The sequence below is a fragment of the Orcinus orca genome, chromosome 5 (genome assembly GCF_937001465.1).
Source record: "Orcinus orca chromosome 5, mOrcOrc1.1, whole genome shotgun sequence".
NCBI lineage: Eukaryota > Metazoa > Chordata > Mammalia > Artiodactyla > Delphinidae > Orcinus > Orcinus orca.
In genome coordinates this window covers 140,084,006-140,102,153 of record NC_064563.1, presented here as the reverse complement: position 1 = coordinate 140,102,153, position 18,148 = coordinate 140,084,006, and the positions used below count along the sequence as shown (strand labels likewise).

At 42.9% G+C, this 18,148-nt stretch overlaps 1 protein-coding gene across 7 annotated transcripts in view; it reads left to right on the top strand.

The window, feature by feature from the left end:
* The window catches only part of SETD4 (SET domain containing 4), a 282,732-nt gene that overhangs the window by 31,114 nt on the left and 233,470 nt on the right, over positions 1-18,148 (top strand). Inside the window, exons 12-13 of one of the 7 annotated variants that reach the window (XR_007477399.1) lie at positions 8,657-8,834; positions 14,318-16,506. The exons of 3 other annotated variants lie outside the window; for them this stretch is intronic. The gene's annotated coding sequence lies outside the window, so the exon portion shown is untranslated. Of the gene's footprint in view, positions 1-7,761; positions 7,833-8,656; positions 8,835-11,738; positions 12,447-14,317; positions 16,507-18,148 lie in introns of those variants that run through there. 3 more of the 7 variants (XR_007477400.1, XM_033418251.2, XM_033418252.2) reach the window with 3 other exon arrangements.

Here is an 18,148-nt window from a genome sequence, read left to right as displayed (position 1 = left end):
ACTGAGGAAGCAGGTCACGTATAGAGCATGTTGGAGATGGGCAGCACAGACCTTCGATTCTCAGGTCATCTCTGGGACTCAGTGTCCTGGGTGACTGGCCTCTGAGCCTCAGATAGTGAAGGTGGGACCAGCGGTTCTCAGCCTTAACCATTCAAGGGAATCACATGTGGAGCCTTTTTAAAAAACTTTATTGAGGAATAATTGACAAATATAATTGTATATATTTAAAATGTACAACATAATGATTTGATATATTGATACATACTCATTGTAGAATGATTACCAAGATCAAGATAATTAACACATCTATTATCTCACACTGTTAACTCATTGTGTGCCCGCGCGTGCGCGCGCACATGTGTGGTGGGAATGCTTAAGATTTACTTTCAGCAACTTCAGGTCCACAATACCATATTATTAACTAGTCACCACGTTGTGTATTACCCGAAGAACTTATTCTTCTGATAATTGAAATTTATACCCTTTGACATTTCCCCCTCCTTCCAACCCCTGATAACCACCATTCTATTTTCTGTTTCTATGAAATCGGATTTAAAAAAAAATTCCACATGTAAGTGATATCATAAGTATTTGTCTTTCTCGATCTGGGTTATCTCCAAATTCATCCATGTTGTCGCAAATGACAAGATTTCATTCTTTTCTTATGTTTGAGTAATATTCCATTGTATATCTGTGCCACATTTTCTTTATTCATTCATCTGTTGAAGGACATTTTAAGTTGTTTCCATATCTTGGCTATTGTGAATAATGCTGCAGTGAACATGGGTGTATGGATATTTCTTTGAGATACTGATTTCAGTTCCTTCAGATATAACCCAGGATTGGGATTGCTGGGTCACAGGGTAGTTAAATTTTTACTTCTTTGAGGAACCGCCATGCTGTTTTCCATAATGGCTGCATCAGTTTACATTTCCATCAGTAGTGTATAAGGGTTCCCTTTTCTCCACATCCACACTGACACTTGTTATCTTTTGTCTTTTTGATAATAGCCATCCTAGCAGGTGTGAGGTGGTTTTGATTTGCATTTCCCTGTTGATTAGTGATGTTGAGCACCTTCTCATATAACTTTTGTATGCCTTTGGAAAAATGTCTATTCAGGTCCTTTGCCTGTTTTTAAATTGGATTATTTGCTTTTTTGCTATTGAGTTGTATGAGTTCTTTGTATATTTTCAGGTATACAATTTGTGAATATTTTCTCCCATCCTGTAGGCTGACTTTTAAAATTATTGCTTGTTTGCTTTGCTGTGTAGAAGCTCTTTAGTTTGATACAGTTCCACTTGTTTATTTTAGCTTCTGTTGCCTGTACTTTTGATATCTTATCTAAGAAGTGATTGCCAAGACCACTGTCAAAGATCTTTTTCCCTTTGTTTTCCTCCAGGAGTTTTACAGTTTCAGTTCTTATATTTAAGTCTTTGATCCATTTTGAGATAATCTTTTTGTGTGGTGTAAGATAACGGTCCATTCTTTTGCATGTAGATACCTGGTTTTCTCTGCACCATTTGTTAGAAGAGATTATTCTTTCTCCAGTGTGGATTTTTGGTACCCTTTCAAAAATTAGTTGACCATATATGTGTGGGTGTATCCCTGGGCTCTGTATTCTGTTCCACTGGTCTATGTGACTGTTTTTATGCCAGTACCATACTTATTTGATTACTGTAGCTTTGTAATATAGTCTGAAATCAGGACATATGATACCTCCATCTTTGTTCTTCTTTCTCATGATTACTGTGGCTCTTCAGGGTCTTTTGTGGTTCCATACAAATTTTAGGGTAGTTTTTTTTCTTTTTCTGTGAAAAATGCCATTAGAATTTTGATAGGAATTGCACTGAATCTCTAGAACACTTTGGGTAGTATGGACATTTTCATAATATTAATTATTCCAATCCATTCTTCTTCAGTCTGTTTCAACACTGTCTTATAGTTTTAAGTACAGGTCTTTCACATCCTTGCTTAATTTATTCCTAAGTATTTTATAGTTTTTGATGTTTCTATAAATGGGATTGCTTTCTTAATTTGTCTTTCAGATAGTTTGTTATTAGTGTATAGAAATGCAACTGCTTTCCGATGTTGATTTTGTATCCTGCAATTTATTTATTAGTTCTAAGAGATTTTTGGTGAATCTTTAGGGTTATCTATGTCTAAGATTATATCTGCAAACATAATTTTGCTACTTCGTTTTTGAGTTGGATGCCTTTTATTTCTTTTTCTTGCCTAATTGCTAAGGCTAGGACTTCCAGTACTATGTTGAATAGAAATGGTGAGAGTAGGTATCCTTGTCTTGTTCCTGATCTTAGAGGAAAGGCTTTAAAATTTTACCATTGAGTATGATGTAGCTGTGGACTTTTCCTATATGGCCTTTATTATGCTGAGAAACATTTCTTTTGTAGTTGATTTGTTGAGAGTTTTTATCATGAAAGGATGTTAAATTTTGTCAAGTGCTTTTTCTGCATCTATTGAAATGATCATTTGATTATTATCCTTCATTCCGTTAATGTGATGTATCGCATTTATTGATTTACATGTGTTCAGTTATCCATGCATCCCAAGGATGAATGCCACTTAATCATGGTTTGTGATCATTTTAATGTTCTTTTTTTTTTTTTTTTTCTTTTTGCGGTGCGCGGGCCTCTCACTGTTGTGGCCTCTCCCGTTGAGGAGCACAGGCTCTGGACGCGCAGGCTCAGCGGCCATGGCTCACGGGCGTAGCCGCTCTGCGGCATGTGGGATCTTCCCGGACCGGGGCATGAACCCGTGTCCCCTGCATCGGCAGGCAGACTCTCGACCACTGCGCCACCAGGAAAGTCCTCAATGTGTTCTTGAATTCAGTTTGCTAGTATCTTGGTGAGGATTTTTGCATCTGTGTTCAACCTCTGATGATTGACCTATAATTTTCTTTTCTTGTAGTGTCTTTGTCTGGCTTTTGTATCTGGGTAATGCTGATCTTGTAAAATGAGTTTGGAAGTTTTCCTTCCCCTTCAGTTTTTTAGAAGAGTTTGAAAAGGATTGGCATTAATTTTTCTTTAAATGTTTGGTAGGATTCACCTGTGAAGTCATCTGGGCTTTTATTTGTTGGAGATTTTTGATTACCCATAATCTCCTTACTCATTATTGGTCTGTTCATACTTTCTATTAATTCATGATTCATTCTTTCATTCATTCATTCATTCATTCATTCTTGGTAAGTTGTGTGTTTCTAGGAAATTATCCATTTCTTCTAAATTAATTCATTAGCATATAGTTGTTCATGGTAGTCTCTTATGATCCTTTGAATTTCTGTGGTATCAGTTATAATGTCTCTTCTTTCATTTATAATTTTATTAATTTGAGTAGTCTCTTTTTTTTTTCTTAGTCTAGCTAAAGGCTTGTCAATTTTGTTTATCTTTTCAGAAAACCAACTATTAGTTTTGTTGATCTTTTTCTATTGTCTTTCTCATCTCTATTTCCTTTATTTATATTCTAATTTTTATTTCATTCCTTATGCTAACTTTGGGCTTAGTTTATTTTTCCTTTTCTAGTTCCTTCAGGAGTAAGGTTAGGTTGTTTATTTGAGATCTTTTTTCTTATTGTAGGCATTCATTGCTATAAACTTCCCTCTTAGAACCACTTTTGCTGCATTGCATAAGTTTTTGTATGCTGTGTTTCTATTATTGTTTGTCTCTAGATATGTTTTTATTCCTTCTTTGACCTGTTGGTTGTTCAGAAGTGTGTTGTTTAATTTCCACGTATTTGTGAAGTTTCCAGCTTTCCTCGTTACTGATTTCTAGTCTCATACCATTGTGGTTGGAAAAGATACTCAATATGATTTCAGTCTGCCTAAATTTATTAAGACTTGTTTTGTGACCTAACATGATTTACCCTGGAGAATGTTTCATGTGTGCTAGAGATGAATGTTGGATGGAATGTTCTTTACATGTCTATTAGGTCTATTTGATTGAAAGTGTCTTTCAAGTCCATCTTTAAAATTGATTCTCTCTGGATGATCTACCCACTGTTTAAGGTGAGGTATTGAAATCACCCACGATTATTGCATTGCTATCTATTTTTTGCCTTCAGCTTTGTTAATAATTGTTTAATATATTTAGGTGCTTCAATACTGGGTGCATATATGTTTACAATTGTTATAGCCTCTTGATTAATTAACCCCTTTATCATTATAACAATATAATGACCTTCTTTGTCTTTTGTTACAATGTTTGACTTAAAGTCTATATTGTGTGATATAAGTATAGCTGTCTCAGCTCTCTTGGTTTCCATTTACATAAAATATCTTCACTTTCAGCCTGTGTCTTTAAAGCTTACATGACTCTTTTCTAAGCAGTATATATAGTTGGGTTTTGTTTTTTTATCCATTCAGTTACTTTTTGCCTTTTAAATAGAAAATTTAAACCATTTGCATTTAGAGTAGTTATTGATAGGCAAAGACTTACCATTGCTATTTCATTAATTTCTTTCTGTTTTGTAGTTTCTTTGTTCCTCTCTTCCTTTTTTGCTGTCTTTCTTTGTGAGTTGATTTTTTTTATAGTGGTATGCTTTGATTCTTTTTTTCTTTATCATTTATGTATCTATACAGCAGATAGTTTTTGCTTTGTGGTTACCATGAGGCTTTCATAATACATCTTGTTGTTATAACTGTTAAGCTTATAACTTAACTTCAGTTGCATAAAAGTGTTCTACACATTTACTTGCTCCCACCCTCAACTTATATTGTTGTTGTCCCAATTTACAACTTTTTATATTATGTACCCATTAACAAAATATTGTAGCTATAATTATTTTTAAGACTTTTGTCTCTTAGCCTATATGCTAGAGTTCAAACTGACTTACACACCACCATTACAGTATTAGGGTATTTTGAATTCTACTATACCTTTACCAGTAAAGTTGATACTTCCATGTTTTCATGTTACTAATTAGTGTCTTTTTGTTTCAGCTTGAAGAACTCCCCTTAGCATTTCTTGTAAGGCAGGTCTAGTGCTGATAAATTCCCTCAGCTTTTGTTTTTCTGGGAAAGTCTTTATTTCTCCTTCACTAATGAAGTACAGTTATGCTAGATAAAGTATTCTTGGTGAATAGTTTATTTCCTTGAGCATTTTGAATGTGTCATCCCCTCTTCTGGCCTGCACGGTTTCTGCTGAGAAATTTGCTGATAGCCTTATTGGGATTCCCTTGTATGTGATGAGTCCCTTTTCTCTTTCTGTTTTAAAATTTCTCTCTTTGTCTTTGATTTTTGAGAGGTTAATTATAATGTATCTTGGTGAATATCTCTTTGGGTTATATCTATTTGGGGACCTTTGGGTTTTATGTACCTGGATGGCCATGTCTCTCCCCAGATTTAGGAATTTTTCAGCTATGATTTCTTTAAATATGTTTCTGTCCTTTTCTTTCTCTCTTCTTTTGTTTTGTTTTGTTTTGTTTGATAGTATCCCATAATTCACATAAGTTTTCTTCAGTCTTTTTCAATCTAATTTTTTTCTCCTCTGTCTGGATAATATCAACAAATCTATCTTGGAGTTCACAGATTCTTTTTTTTTTTTCACTTTTTAAAATTTTATCTTTGGCTGCATTGGGTCTTTGTTGCTGTGCACGGGCTTTCTCGGGTTGCGGAGAGCGGGGGCTACTCTTCGTTGCTGTGCGCGGGCTTCTCACTGCGGTGGCTTCTCTTGTTGCGGAGCACGGGCTCTAGGCTTGTGGGCTTCAGTAGTTGCAGCATGCAGGCTCAGTAGTTGTGGCTTGTGGGCTCTAGAGTGCAGGCTCAGTACTTGTGGCGCATGGGCTTAGTTGCTCCGTGCCATGTGGGGTCTTCCTGGATCAGGGATCGAACCCGTGTCCCCTGCATTGGCAGGTGGATTCTTAACCACTGCGCCACCAGGGAAGTCCCAGTTCACAGATTCTTTATTCTGCCTGAGAACTTCAACAGCTCTCTATCGCATTTCTTCATTCCATTCATTGTGGTCTTCAGCTTCAGAGTTTGTTTGGTTCTTTTTAAAAATGATTTCTGTCTGTTGAACTTATTTTTTTCATTTATTGTTTTCCTGAATTCGTTAAGTTGTGTTCTCCTAAATCCTGCTGAACTTCCTAAAATAATAATTATTTATTTATTTATTTTTTTGCGGTACGCGGGCCTCTCACTGCTGTGGCCTCTCCCGTTGCGGAGCACAGGCTCCGGACGCGCAGGCTCAGCGGCCATGGCTCACGGGCCCAGCCGCTCCGCGGCATGTGGGATCTTCCCGGACTGGGGCACGAACCCGTGTCCCCTGCATCGGCAGGCGGACTCTCAACCACTGCGCCACCAGGGAAGCCCTAAAATAATTATTTTGAATTCTTTTTTTGGTAACTCGCAGATCTCCATTTCTTTGGGATTGGTTACTGGAAAATCATCATGTTCCTTTGATGGTGTCATGTTTCCTTTTTCATATATATATATATATTTTTTTGCTTTTTCATATTTCTGATGGCTTTGCATTGATGTCTGTGCATTTGAGGATGCGTTCACTTTTTGGACTGGCTTCAGTGGGAAAAGACTTTCACCTAAATGTGGTTGCAAGGGTACTAGCCTGGTGGGATACAGTGTCTTTCATTCTTGGAAGGCACAGCAGCATAGTCTCCATGCGGCTCTGTCAGTTGAGGTCATTGTAGGTGCAGACTGCTGGAATATTCTGTGGCCAAGACTGCCAAGGTCCTATGGGTAGGAGTGGCAACAAGGCTTTTGGGTACTTCGGAGGTGAAGGTTGCTGGGGTCTTCTGCTTTTCCCATGGGAGCAAGTTCTAGCCAATGGTTTCCCTCTTGGCTGTGGTCTGTTGTGCTGACAAACAGTAGAAGTGGAGCTGGAGTCCTGGGACCACTTGCTGAGGCAGCATCACTTGTGTCTAAAGCGTGAGCATGTACAGATGGCCTGTGGAACCAAGGTCTGGGTCTCTGGGTCTCACCACAGTGACTCTGGCTGGCGGGGGGTGGTGATGCAGCAGTGGCACAGACCCTGGGGTGACAAGGTGCAGCAATGGCTTGGTCCTCGGCCCCAGGGGGCAGGGGGCAGTAGCAGCACAGCCTGCAGATGGTGGGTTGAAGTCCCACCTTTGACCCCAGGGGGCAGTTGTAGGACGGTAGTAGCACCTACCTGGTGGTGGCTTGTTAAAACCTTGTGTTAGGATCAGGGCTCAGGGCAGTGGCAGTGCCTCTGGCAATGACAGTTCAGAGCTTTGACCTGGGACCGAGGGGCAGGGCTGGGAGCACTGATAGTGTGTTTTGGCAATGATGGTTCCGAGTGGTGGCCTGAGTCGTGGGGTTGGGGCTCAGGGCAGCCCCATCAGTGATGATTCAGAGCCAAGACCTGGGAGCTGGGTGTGAGGCTCAGGGCAGTAACAGTGTGGTACTGGTAATGGTCAGAGTGTGACCTGGGACCCAGAGGGTGGGGCTCAGGGCAGCAGAGGCTGCCCTGGCAATGGTGGCACAAAGCTGTGACCTGAGACTGAGAGCAGGGCTCCGGGCAGCCGTGGCTCCCATCACGTATATGATGATGCGCTGTGAGGTCCTGATCCCAGAGAGTGGGGCGCGGCAGTGCCTGGGGCCTCTGCGGACGGTGACAGCTCCAGCCCTAGGGAGGGGACATGGTGGTGGGCACTCGGGGCAGCTCCGTCAGCTGGGATCAGCGTTGGTGTAGACCGGGGGAGACCTCAGTAGCAAAGGCTGCAGACGTGCACAGTGGTGAGGCTTGCTGGAGCTTCTGCTTTCCTTTTCTCCAGGAGGTGGAATTCCTCTGGGGGTCATCTCCCTGGCACTCAGACGCTCTTGGCTTGAGGCTGGGGTAACACAGGTCAGATGCTTCCTGCACTTTTTTACATGGCCACCCTCGGTTTTTGAGCTCTGCAGGATTTTTGATGCTTCTTCATTGGATTCCAGAGCTTTCCCTGAGCTGTTTCTGTTGGTTTGCAGTTGTTCACTGTCTTTGTGAGGAGGTGAACATTGGGACCTCCTAGCCCTCCACCTTGCTGATGTCACCTCCCTCTCACCTGCAGAGCTTTAAAAACTGCAGAGGCCGGAGTCCCATCCCGAGGGTCTGATTTAATTGGTCTGGGGTGTGCCAACATCCTGGGGGTCCTAAAGCTCCCAGGTGACTTTGCTCTTCACCAGAGTTTCTTTTCTGAGTCTCTGGGCTATAGGAAGCTCCTTTAACTTCTCCCAGCTGGAACATTCTGGATTTTCAAGCCTACAGTTACAATAGTTTTGGGAGACAGGAGAGAGAATGCCAGTTGCTGTTCCACTGAACAAGTTTATGCTGCCTAAATAATTTCTAAAATAGTACCAATCCCTGCTGAGTACAGATTAATCCAAAGTACAAGTGCTTTAACATTCATTTCAGCCAGGACAGTGAAATATAAGTGGCCAGACCACAGCAGGGGCTCAGTACTTTTTAGTTCTTTTTACAAGACACCTGTGAGTGTCCCAAGTGTTATGGTTGATGCCTGAAAAATAAGAAATGGATCTCTGAATCTGTGGGACTCTGCAGTGAGCTTGAGACACTTCCATCTTTGAACACTGGATGGCGCAAGAAGACCGCTGGGCTGAGGATGCATACTGAGGTCCTTGAGGCTACCGTCAAAATCAGGCAACAGGGAGTGTCATTTTTTTTTTTTTCAGATGTTAGGACCCAGACAAGGCAAACAAGAACTCTATGTGTTGCTACTGGGATAAAATGCAGACTTCATATTCTCTTGTGGGCCGTTGGATCTCCTTGAGTGAGAAACGCAGACCGATAAATACTAGTTCAAGGTGATGGCTGACAGAGAAGGGACCTGGCCAGAAGTTTTCACACCAGGTAGCAGGTTTTAATTCATTTTTCACACCGGCTAGCAGCTTTTAATTTCTTCTATTCTATTTAATTTCTATCACTGGGAGCAGGGAGACAGGTCCTGACTTACAAGCAAAAAGAGCAAGGGTCGCTTTGGAGTTTAAACTGACCACCCACACAAAGAAAGGGGGGCTACTCTTGTGACCCCTCTTCTGCCAGAGGCTTCTAGAATTAGAAAGTGGTCCATTTGGTGGAGAGCTGGAAAGGAGCCACTTCTTCCCAACCAACGGGAGGGCTGCCTGTCTGTTGTTAGAGGCGTGCGTTTGATCTGAGGACAGAGCTTCAAAGTAGAGTGAAAACGACACCAGGGTGTCCTTGGACTGCTCTGTCTACAGGTGACTGACAGGCTCCAGATCCCACATGGCTGGGGCAGTGACGTGACCCAGCACACATCACCTAGTGACTGCACAGTGGCGGGGGGGTGGGGGTGGGGGTGGGCTCCTTTGAAACGATCTCTTTGGTCCGCTGGACTTTCCCAGTGCCTCTGTGATCTGTCCTTCCATCAAGATGAATTCAACTTGCAGATAGGGGAGCTCTGATCACGGTTTCTCCCTTCTCACTCTTTTCCCCTTCCACACCTCTTGCTATTTATACACATCCCAGCCTTGTCTTAAGTGGGTGTTTGCTTTCTCTTGGGCATTTCATCTAGAGCGTGGTAGCAAGACCTGGATGAGGCCCTTACTATGGTATTGAAGTTTTTCCCCTTACTTGGAGGAGTAAACTACAGATGACAGTTTCTCTGATTGGAGTTGCCTTACTGGTGGTGGCTGGCTGTTTGGGAAACAGATCCTGCTTCAGAGTATTCATGTTGGGATAATGAGCTCTTTGTGATTGTTATGGTTCAATATTCAGGCCAGGGGACCACACCGTAGCCCAGGTTGGGAGCCGTGGCACACATGGACACAGCCATCAGCAGAAATTTTATGAAAAAGGAAATATTCTGTCTATTTACAAGGCAGTGTTTCTGATACCCGTAGGAGCAAAATCTTGGCAGTGAGCAGCTGTTAGAATTCATCATCTTTCTTTTATAGTTTGCTGGTGGCAGGAGTCTACGGGGGAGGCCACTGCCACTGAAAATGTCCCTCAGAAAGCTAACGAAGCACTGTCAGCATCTTTTATGGGGGTGGCTGGCCCTAGAACCCTTAAAAGCTGGTCTGGAGATCAACAGAATCAACAGTACCAGGAGCTTGTGAGAAAAGCAGAGTCTCAGGCCCTGCCCTGAACCTACTGGGAGCTAGAGAAGCAGTCCCGCAGAAGTGTGACTGGCTCTGGGGTCCAAGCCATTGCGGTAGAGAATTCCCAGTCTCCTGGACCAGTCGGTCGGACCATCAGCAAGCCATCTGGCGCAGTTGGGGGACGCCCATCCTTGACATGAGGGCGCTGTTCGCGGGGCCCTGGAGCTCTGCTGGGAGGATCCACGTGGCCAGATCCTTGGCGATTATCATAGTTTTGCCCCTTTGACTTTGGGGGACGGCTGTTCCCAAATTCCTCGGAAGTGCCAGGGGAGGTGGCCTGACGGAAGCCACCCAGCTCCTTGCCCCCACCCCTTGCTGCGGCTGCTGGGCAGTCAGCTGTGGAACCCCAGTCTTCCTAACATCCATTTCTGAGGTTCACATTCACGGGGAAAAAAATAGATCCCCGTGCAGCGGTGTGGTTCTGAATTCCCTGAGCCGCTGCAAATGCATGGGGGCTGGTGGACCTCGAGTGGAAGAGTCCAGGGGCTTTCAGACCCGGCCATGGTGTTAACTTAGGAGTATAAAGGAGCCTTCATACACCTACAGCTTCTTTCTGGTCATTTCCATGAGCTGCTTTCTGACTCCCTCCAGCACTAAGGTTGAGTGTAGGGATGAGTTTCCTTGGAGCCTTGAAGAATGAGGCAGTGGTGGTGGTGGGGATGGATTTGGTCTTCGCTTATCTGAGGCCACCCATGGGTTCTGGGACAGAAAGACCGCAGAAGCGGAGGAGATTTCGGGAGAGATGGGCCGTGGGAAGGATCAGACAGCTTCACTCTGAGTGCTGGCTGTGCCTTTCTTTCTTGTGGCCTGGGTTCCCTGCAGGTTCTGACATGCCCCAAGCTCAGATCCCAGCGAGTCGGAGGTGCTGGCAGCCCAGGGCATTCTGGCCAGGTTGATTTCACGGCATTGTTCTCACCCATTAGCTCACATTGTGCAGAATGGGGTGGGGGCAGTGCCTGGTGTCCTTTCCTTTGTTTATAGACATATTTTTCTTCGTGAGGGGAAAAAAAGAGCTGACTCCCTTTTAAGGGACACGAAAACTGAGTTTTGTCTTCTCTTCCTATTACTGTCAAACAAAAGTCACCTTAGAACTCTCGATCACATGGGGCCTGTCACTGGCAGGAAGCGAGACCTTCCCCTGTGAATGTATAACTTACAGTAAGTTCTCAGCAGACCAAAAAAAATGCCTTTTATCATGCTCTGGTTTTTTTCCTCCCACTGTTTTATTTCACTTACAACATCACTCAGGCCCAAATGGTATTTGTCAGGAGTAATTGGCAAATGCTGGAGGCTGTGTTCAAGGCTGCCTGAATGGAAAATCTCAAAGCCATTGTCCATGTTGAAAGAAAATATCACATTTGATCTTTTTTTACGATTTCTGCAGACATGATGCGTGTCTGCATTCTTTAGCCTTATAACCCTTATATTTGAGGGACAAAAAAAATCCCGGCAGGAAGTAGCCCTTCACAGCTAATTTACAGTATGCCGAGAAGTAACCACAACACATGAGAAGTCATTTTAAAAACATGACCATGATTTATTTTTATTAGCCATCTAATAAACCTGCACCGCTTTGCGGGTTCTTATACATTGAATTATGACTTCAAGCTTCGCGTTTCATGTCTCCTTCTACTAGGATGTTTATTCTTCTGGATAAAAATATTCCTAAGGATGGTGGCAGCCATGCTTGGGATGCTGGGATGCCCTCTCACGCGGGCTCCGTTGGAGGCTGCGTGCTTCTCTGGTGCAGGATATCATGTAACCAGCAAATGATAATCGTCTGATCAAACTGAGTCCCAGAGAGCAGAAATGATGCATCTGAGGGCCAGGAAGTGAATGGTGACAGGTCTCCCAACCCATAAGTCTTCATACTGCATCAGACAGTCCCTCTTAGGTACACAGCAGAGTGTAAATGACATAGTTTGGAGGCTTTTTAAGGTCACACAACCCAACATAAATTTGCCTTTCTCCATGTTCCACATGTGTATAAGTATGTACCTATGAGGAAATGGCACAGACCAATGACGGGGACCACAGAGCTTCCCACCTCGAATCTGTGACACGGGGATAATTCTGGAGTCATAACACACACATGTTATAGAACACATGTTACAGTTGGGAGAGTGTTAGATTGAAGAACACATTTTACAGAAAACTCTGGATCAGGGGTCAGCCAGCCCCTATTTTTGTAAATAAAATTTTTTTTCTAAATGCAGACTTCTAAAAAATTGTGGTAAAATAGGTATAACATAATAAAATTTGCCATTTAACCATTTTTAAGTGTATATTCAATGACATTGCGTACAGTGTTGTGTGGCCATCACCATTATCTATTTCCAAACATTTTCTATCACCCCAACAGAAATTCTGTACCCATTAAACAATAAGTCCCCATTCCCTCCCGCCCCCCACCGCCCCCACACCTGGTAACCTTTCATCTACTTTATGTCTCTGTAATTTTCTATTCTAGATATTTCATAGAAGTGGAATCATATAACATTTGTCTTTTTGTGTCTTGGTTTATTTCAGTTGGCATAATGTTTTTGAGGTTCATCTGTTCTAGCATATGTCAGTACTTCATTGCTCCCCCTGCTTAATTGAGGTATAATTGACAATTAAACATTGTATGTGTTTAAGGTGTACAACTTGATGATTTTGATATACATTATGAAAGAATCACCACAATCAAGCTATTTAACATATCCATCGCCTCACGTAGTTACCATCTTTTTAAAAATTAAAATTATTATGTTTGTTTTTAGTGGTGAGGACACTTAAGGTCTACCCTCTTAGCAATTTTTTTTTTCTTTTTTTTTTTTTTCCGGTATGTGGGCCTACTCACTGTTGTGGCCTCTCCCGTTACGGAGCACAGGCTCCGGACGTGCAGGCTCAGCGGCCATGGCTTACGGGCCCAGCCGCTCCGTGGCATGTGGGATCCCGCCGGACCGGGGCACGAACCCGCATCCCCTGCATCGGCAGGCGGACTCTCAACCACTGCGCCACCAGGGAAGCCCCATCCTCTTAGCAAATTTGAAAAACACATACAGTATTGTTAGCTGTGGTCACAGTGTTATACATTAGATCTTCAGAACTTAACTCACCTTGCATCATTGCTTTTTTTTTATTGTGGTAAAAACATAACATAAAATTTACCATCTTAACCATTTTAAAATGTACGGTCAGTAGTGTTTCCTATATTTAGTGTCTTGCAACAGATTTCTAGAACGTTTTCATCTTGCAGACCTGAAACTCTGTATCCGTTGAATAACACCTCCCCTTTACCCTCTCCCCTCTGCCTCTGGAACCACCATGCTACTTCTGTTTCTAAGAGTCCGACTCCTTGATACCTCATGTAAGTAGAATCAAGCAGTATTTGTCCTTCTGTGTCTGACTTATTTCACTCAGCATCGTGTCCTTAAGGCTCCTCCATGTTGTAGTATGTGACAGGATTGCCTTCTTTTTTATGGCTGAATAATATTCTGCTGTCCGTATATACCATATTTCGTGTATCTGTTAGTCAATTGATGGACACTTGGGCTGTTTCTACCTCTTGGCTCTTGTGAGTAACTCTGCTATGAACTTGGATATGAAAGTATCTGTTTGAACATCTCCTTTCACTTTCTTTGGGTATATACCCAGGGGTATGTTAACGAAGTTTTATTGTAACACAGCTGGATCTCTTTGTTTACCGATTGTCTATGGCAGAGTTTACAACAGCGGAGCTGAGTAGTTGTGACAGAGACCCGATGGCTCACAAATGGCTCACAAAGCTGAAAATATTTACTGTCTGGCCCTTTACAGAAAAAGTCTGTTGACTCCTGCCCTAGATCTAATCAAATATGTGCTTCCTTTGGTGGTTCTGTTGGAGAGTTCCGTCTCCTGGGAACTGGTTTTGAGCAAGGCTTAGTTCTTTACCTGGTATCTTGCGCTCACTTTACCAGGTATTTGGTACCTGGTATTCGGTATCACACCGGGCTTGCTCCAACCGCAGACAAGCTCTTTTGGCCCTAATACATCCGCTCTCCTCCCAGGGCCTGGACTGACAATAATGTTCTTTCCCTCCCTTAAAACCTAGAGCAAGTATGATCTGTGCTGTGGCAACACTTTTTTTTTTTCTTGCCCCGACACATATGTTTTAGTTTCCCGTGGCTGCTGTAACAAATTACCACAAACTCGGTGGCTTAAAAACAATAGAATTTTATTCTCTCAATAAAGAATATTGGAGGCTGGCAGTCGGAAGTCCTGGAGGAATGAAGGAGTCCTGGAGGCTGGCAGTCGGAAGTCCTGGAGGAAGGAAGGAGTCCTGGAGGCTGGAAGTCGGAAGTCCTGGAGGAAGGAAGGAGTCCTGGAGGCTGGAAGTCTGAAATCAAGGTGTCAGCAGAGTTGGTTTCTTCTGGAGGCTCTAGGGCAGAATCTGTTCCAGGTCTCTCTCCTTGCTTCTGCGGTTGCTGGCAATCCTTGGGGTTCCCTGGCTTGTAGCAGCGTCACCTTAATCTCTGCCGCTAGGGCCAGCATCACCTTCCTGTGTCTCTCTGTGTATCTGCTTCTGCTTCTTTTCCATTAAAAGGACTCGGCATTGGATTGAGGGTACACCTGGTTAATCTAGGGTGATCTCCTCTTGAGATCCTTCACATAATTACATCTATAAAAACCCCGTAAGGTCATATTCATGGGTACTGGTGCTTAGGACTTGGACCTTTCTTATGAGGGTGTGGTGAGGACACGGTAGAGGAGGGAAGAACGTTTCCTCTACTCTCTTAGGTTCAGTGGCTGGGGCTTGCAAATGAACTGGCAATAGACAGACCAAGAGGAGAAAGATTTACTTTGCATGCATGTGAGTGTTGCAGGAAGGGGGACCCCTTCCAGGGCCCAAGAATGGGCTCTTGTCTAACACTCAGAAACGAATTGTCTGAGAATTCACACGTGCTGACGAAGCAAGAGACTTTATTGGGAAGGGGCGCCCGGGAGGAGAGCAGCAGGGTGAGGGAACCTAGGCGGATAGCTCTGCCGCGTGGCTCGAAGTCTCAGGTTTTATGGTGACGGGATTAGTTTCTGGGTTGCCTCTGGCCAATCATTCTGGCTCAGGGTCCTTTCTGGTGGCACACACAACTGCTCAGCCAAGATGGATTCCAGTGAGAAGGATTCTGGGAGGTTGGTAGGACATATGCACTGGCTTCTCCTCTCTTCTTTTGCCCTTTCCCGTATTCTTCCCGTTTGTGTTGGCTTGTGAGTTCCGTGTTCTGGCTAGGATCTCCTGTCATAAAATAACTCATGCAAATTGTTGCTGTCTTTGCCTGGCCAGGGCAGGCGGTTTCAGTCAGTGTTTTCCCTAACATAAGGGCCACACAGAAAAGAAATGAAAACTCCAAAATGTAGTTAGGTTTCAGAGCTTATATGTCATTTTTTTTTTTAAAAAAGGTGATATACTGTAGAGAAAAGACTAGACAAAGGAAAAGGGGTTTGTACTTCTGGGGGGAGGGTAAATTGTGGGAAGGTGAATGTTTGGGGAAACTAATGGAAGATAAGGGCTGTTTAGTAAGGTTTGTTATGCAGACCAAGTTGGCAATCTCCAGTGATAGGAATCTCTGGGGATTAAGAGTTGTTCTCTTCCTGGTGTGGGGACAGGGGAGGACACCTTAACAAATGGAAGTTTATGCCCTGATTTTAGGCAAAAAGGAGGAGGGCAGAGAGTTCCTCCTGCACCTGCTGTGTCTCAGTTGCCTTCAGCGCAAAAGAGTCCTTATGCCAAAGTGGCGTGTTTTGGGGTGGCATATTCTGATCCCTTTCAACACCCTTCAACCCACCACACATATAATGGATGACATTCACATCCAGGCTATATAGCTATATATACATCTGATATAATGACACATCCCATGAGTGGACTCAGATTTTTGGAAAATACAAAGAAATCTTGCAGGGAAATAAGGCAAATGACACTGTGCTTTTTTGGGTGACTTTTATAAATACATTTATCCACATGTTAAATAAAGCAGCCATGTGATGATCTCAAAAACTGTTCACTTTGCAAAAAACTGTTAATGTGATTATTGAAAATTATTTAAAAGTGTATTTTATGGTACAGATTTAAAAAAAAATGAGTATTGATTTTGTTCTCCTTCTGTATTCCTCAGATAATTCAGTAGGCACGTGCTACAATAAATACGTTTAAATAAAGACCATTTTGTTAAAAGTCACGATAAATGGAATTCACAGATATTTGAATGCTATTAGTAGGGAGAGATCACGTGATGGCCTTGAGCTGCAGGTGGCTTTCCCTGCTTATAAGGGACACAGTCATATTCAAGCTGTTTGATTTTTTTTTTTTTTGGTGATACGTGCCTGAGAGTAAATTTGAAATAATTTGAAAGTAAATTGGAAAAAAATAAAGAATACTGAATACAGCCAGCTTGCAGATTTCTCTAGCACGCTGACTGAGGAGGGGCGTGGTAGCATTCTGTTCCCTGGTGATGCAGAGACTGCTGACACATTCTTTGCTTGTCCTTGATGTCTTTCTTACTGAAAATATATCCCTGAGTGAAATTCAAAAGAGAACAACAGAAACTGTGAAACCACACCTCGTGAGCAGTATAAATTGTAGTTTCCACAACTGTCAACTGTATCATGGGCTTTTGGGTGTGAGTGGTGGGACAGTAGTTAACTATGTCTCCTTCATCTTAAGCCAACTTTTTTTTTTCTTAATTGGAAAAGTACATCATTATTTCTTGATTTAAAAAAGTGACATTATTTCAGGAGTCACATTAAATCTACTCTAAATTATTGAAAGAATAATTTTACATCAGAGCTGTTAAATTTTTATTAATAACAAGTTATTTGTGCACACCTTGGGCTGCCTGGGATAATGTGAAGGTTGAACTTAATATGCAAGGTGGTTTCCCTGTTGAAAAATTAGGGGCTTCTCCAGCCAGAGCACCACAGTGATACACAGCAGTGGAAATGGGAGTCACAGCTACATTTTCTGGAGAGAGATCAAAGATCAGGACAAAGCAGGGGGTCCTTTTATATGAAAGCTTGCAGAGTAGGCGCTAGGAGTTCTGGGGCTGTCTAGAGCTGCATGGGTTGGAACGGGAGTGGCCAGGGCAATGCAGTCCCCACTCTGCTGGACTGATCCTTTGAGGTGAGATTTTTGGAGTGGATCATGGAGAAACAGAGAACGTGTTAGAATTAGGATAAGAAGACTTCAAGGAAACAAGCAGCCTCTCCAGCATCTATAATCAGGGGGAGGCGGGGTGAGCACACACCAAAGGGCATTGCAGACAGGGAGGGACCTGTGACCTGCTATCACACCGAGGAAGCCACTGCAGCACTTCACACCCCTGGGGCCCTGCCTTGGCTCCCCATCAAAAGCACACCTAATTTCAGAACACGCCTCCTCCAATCTTACCATGCAAAATCCTACTCCAAAAGGAGAAGAGGGAAGGAAGTTAAGGACTGTGGGAGAGAAGCAGAGGGTTTTTATAATCACTTCGCAGCTTCTACCCAAGGGTTGTTCTGCTCTTCCCAATCATCTCGTATTCTTGGGAGCTCAACTGTGTGTCTGCAGCTAGGAGGGATGGAGAAAGGCCGTAGTATAGAGTTGGAGAGACTTGGATTGATGTGTATCTGTCTCCATATCACCATGTTCGCTTCCCATTAAAATGTGGCACCTCCAAATCTGTGACATAACATTGCCATGTAATTTGGCAACGTGCAAAGAGAAAAAAAAAATACACGGTTTGCCTGAAGTAGGAGAAATATGAAATATAATCATTCACAACAGTCATATCAATTGTAAAGCATAAATCTTTTGATTCTAGTATAGTGTAAACCAGTGGTTGACAAAATATGGCCCATGGACCAAATCTGGCCTGATGCTCGTTTTTTGGTAAATGTTTTATGAGAACGCAGCTAAACCCATCCATTTACACAATGTCTGTGGCTGCTTTGTTCTTACAAAGGCTGATTGAATTGTTGCAACAAAGACCCTCAGGCCTGCAAAGCTGAAATATTTAGTATGAATAAATGGAAAAAGTTTGCTGACCCCAG